Genomic DNA, 4428 nt, shown 5'->3' with positions numbered 1-4428 from the left:
TCATCAGTTGGATGTTCAAAATGCATTTCTGCATAATCAATTACATGAGATCGTTTATATGCATTAGCCTATGGGATTTTGAGATTCAGTTCATTCAGATTATGTATGTCTCCTAAAAAACTCTCTTTATGGTCTAAAACAGGCCCCTCATGCCAGGTACCAATGGTTTGCTGGGTTTGTATCCACCATTAATTTCTATCATAGTAAAACAGATCATTCATTATTTATCCATTGCAAAGGTAATGACATGGTATACATTCTCTTATATGTTGATGATATTATCTTTATAGTCGGTCTATTATGTCACTCCTTGCTTCACAATTTGCTATGAAAGATTTAGGCCTTCTCAACTATTTTTTTTGGGCATTGCAGTAACAAGACATGCAAGTGGTTTATTTCTTTGCCAACGAAAATATGTTAAGGAGATCATAGATAGAGCCGATATGACCTCTTGTAAACCTACTCCAACACCAATGGACACTAAAGTCAAGCTTAGTGTTTCCTCGGGTTCTCCATACGAGGATCCAACCCACTGTCATAGTTTAGTAGGTGCATTGTAATATCTTACATTTACAAGAGCCAATGTATCATATGCAGTTTAACAAGTATGCTTACACATGCATGATCCAAAGATAGACCATATGCATGTTCCTAAATGAGTTTTGCGTTATGTACAAGGCACCCTAGACTTTGGCCTACATTTGTACACCTCATCAATTTTTAGTCTCATTTCTTATCAGTGGCGGATCTAGGACCCTAAGGTTAGGGTGTGCAAATTTTTTATTTTAAAAAATTAAGAGACTAACAATATCATCATCATATAAAGATAATTGTATCAATATTAAAATTCTAATATTGATAATATATAATAAAAAAAATTACATACCTTACAATTGTCCTCTGCGTGATTTCATATTTTGGAATCGTTGAATGATTAGTTCATTATCAATGCTATTGAATACATCTCTCTCAAGATAAGTTATTAAATAATCATTCATCCAAGCATCTCCCATTCAATTGCGCAACCAGTTTTTTACAATTTTCATAGCAGAAAAGGTCATTTCTACCGTTGTTGTGGCTACCAATAAAATCATTGCTAACTTCAAAAGAAGATAAACAAGTGGATAAACAATATGTCTTCAAGTTTCAATCGACTTCTCTGAAAGATTAGTAATTCCTTTCAAGGATGCAAAATCGACACTACCACGCATATCAATAATAAAAGTCTCAAGTTGATTATCAAGCATCACTAAAATCACTTGAAGAAAACTCACGTGGATAACACTTGGCAAAGTCAGTTAGTCTTCTTTTATCAAAAGCAGAGAAGCAATTAATTGGATTTAAACACGCCATACAAAAGAGCAATTGAGTATTTACTTCTGTGAAATGATCATTAAGTTCTTGAAGTTGCATGTCTACAACAGTATAGAATAATTCAACTCGATAGTGATACTCTACTGTGACAACTTGAGCTTTGTATCGTGAGCTTCCCTTAGACAAAAAAGCATATTCCATATTAGGAATATGAATGGTATGCACGTTACAAAATGAAATTACTTCCTTCAATAAGGAATCAAATCCACTATCCATATTCCATATTCCATAATCTGTAATCGTTCCTTTGTGATGTTAACCAAATTCATAGCATTGATTATGTCTTGATCTTTTCTTTGTAATACTTGTGATAGTTCATTTGAAATACCCAAGACATTTTTTATCAAATGTAATGTGAATACAAAATCAAAATCTTCTATCAAATATAAAAGACCATTGGCTTCGGCTCTTTGATCTGCATTTGATCCATCTTCTTTTATAATTTCAAGAACATTAATGATTGAAGAATACATCAAAATTAAATTTATCAAAGTTCCATAATGTGAACCCCATCGAGTATCAATAGCTCTTTTGACACTAGTTTCTTGATTCAAACCTTGCACATTGGAAATTTCTCCTTTTCTCAATGCCTCTCTAACTTTGGCTATTTGTTTTTCATGAAGCATGTCATGTCGTTTACAAGATCCCCCAACAATATTTAATAAATTGGGCACTAAATTAAAAAGAGAAGTAACTTGAATGTGATTTTTTGCAATAGCAACTAATGTAAGTTGTAATTGATGAGCAAAACAATATACATAAAATGCAGATGGATTCTCCTTCAAGACTAAACTTTTAAGACCAGAAAATTCACCTTGCATGTTACTAGCACCGTCATACCCTTGTCCACGAATTCTTGACACACTAAGCCCATATTTTCAACGATAAAGTAGTAGTATCCTTAACATGCACCATGCCAACAAAGTGCTCAACAATACTTCCACTTTTATTAACATACGGCAAAGCAACAACCATTTGTTCTTTATTTGATATATCACGAGCTTCATCAACAATAACAACAAATAATTCTTCTCTAATATCATTAATAATAGCATTTGTTGTTTTCAATGCAGCAACATTAACTATATCCTTTTGGATCAATGGAGCAATTAATTGATGATTTTTAAGTGCATTTCCGAAGATAACATGATTTATTGATTCATTGTGATCTGCAAGAAACTTGAGAAGTTCAAGGAAATTACCTTGATTAATATAATAGATTGATTCATCATGGCCATGAAATGTTAATCCTTGCTTTAATAGAACTTGAATGCAGTCAATTGATGCAGTCAAACGCCTTCGATATAAGTCACGAACTTGTTCAAATTGCTTAAAAATTGCAACTTCAATATGTTGATTTTCATTCATCAAATCCTGACACTTCTTCCAAGCAATGTTATGACCCTATTAGGACCTCTAACATGAGATGAGAGTGCTTCTTTCTTGTTTCAACTTATAAATCCCCTTGTGACAAATGTGTCCCCACCAGATTGCTTTCCAAAATCAGGCCTGAAAAGATAACAACATAAACAAAATACCGCATCTTTTTCAATACTATACTCCATCCAATTACCAAATTCATTAAACCAAGATGGAGAAAATCTTCTTAAAGAACTCCCAAATTTTCTTTGGAGAAAGTTATGTTTAGTAGGTTGGCAAGGTCTTTTTTGCAAATATGCTCTTCGAATCTTATCATGGTCATTAGGATGATAGGTTGAAATTTTTATGCGCTTTCCTGGATCCGATGGCAAGTCTTTTAAATTGAGCTCAATTTGTTGGGGTTGAGAACTTGATTCTTTAGGGTTTGATAAAGATTGTTGCTCATTTGAAGGTAATTTTCTCTTAAAAAAATTTCCATGACCTATTTGAAATATGGGATTAACAGAGTTTAAATGAAAAGATTCTACTGAGCAAGCGTTTAAAAAAATATATAGAAGCAAGGTTTTATTGAATAGTGATGGAGGAGAGGAAGAAAAATCCAACTTACATTGCCTTGGCTTTAATTTGAAGTAGAAAATATGAAGATTGAAGAGTCGTAACTTGCAACCTGTATTTCGAATGTTCAAAGCAAAGAAGAATGTTTGATTCAATGCAAAGAAGTCTTGACAATTTGTGTGGAAATTTTCACTTTTCCGTAAGCTAGGCCAACAGAGGTTTATGAAAAGCTAACAAACTTGTTGGAGAAGGAAGGTAATTTTACAAAGGTGTTGTAGAAGAAAAGTAAAACAGTAAGAATAAAAAATTATTATTTTGATTGATTTGAACCTTTAGCATATTCCATCCGATTAGGGGATGCAAAAATATAAGATTAGAAGGTGCAGAATATTAAAAAAATCATATTATTAAAAGTAATTATCAAAATTGAGGGGATGCATTTGCCCCCCTCAACTCTATATAGATACGCCACTGTTTCTTATACTTATGCTAATTAGGCTGGATATCCTAACACTAGACAGTCCACTTCTGGTTATTGTGTTTTTCTCGAAGATAATATGATCTATAGATATACATTTTGTATGTGAAAAAGTTGCTCGTGAGTAAGTTTATGTCCTTCATGTTTCTTCTATCTGTCAAATTGTTGTAAATCTCAACATACGAGAACCTCCTGTTTTGACTGCGGGGTGTGATAGAATATATAAATATTTTTGTAAATATTTTTACTATCTTTTATAATCTTTTATATTAGGTTAGTTACTATCCTTAGTCAAATCAGCCTAGTTTATAGCCTAAAATTATGTTAATATTTTTGTATATTATTCTCCATTTGAATGGAATATAATCACGAAACAATTTTTTCAATCAACTGAATCGAGTTACTAGAAAAAGTGAATCTTATTGACTAACCTATGAGGCCCAGAATTTTGTTCACTTATACGTTTTAATGAATTGTGATGAAATATAATCGTTTAGTTTATAAGTACATGCAAGTCTATTTTATTATATTATTATTTCCAATATATTTTAAAAAAATAATTTTGTTTGATACAAGTTAGTTTAACATTTCAAATTTTATTTACGTAGGTTTAAAACAAAAATCTCTATTTGTTAAAATTT

The 4428-nt window shown here is 31.7% G+C and overlaps 1 pseudogene; it reads right to left on the bottom strand.

Moving 5' to 3' along the window:
* Positions 1-887: 887 nt before the first annotated feature.
* On the bottom strand, positions 888-3655 carry LOC113874870 (annotated as a pseudogene).
* Between the last annotated feature and the right edge of the window lie 773 nt (positions 3656-4428).

This window comes from Abrus precatorius, unplaced genomic scaffold, assembly GCF_003935025.1.
Source record: "Abrus precatorius isolate BTA unplaced genomic scaffold, Abrus_2018 Scaffold8, whole genome shotgun sequence".
Classification (NCBI taxonomy): domain Eukaryota; kingdom Viridiplantae; phylum Streptophyta; class Magnoliopsida; order Fabales; family Fabaceae; genus Abrus; species Abrus precatorius.
This window is presented reverse-complemented; position numbering and strand designations above follow the sequence as displayed.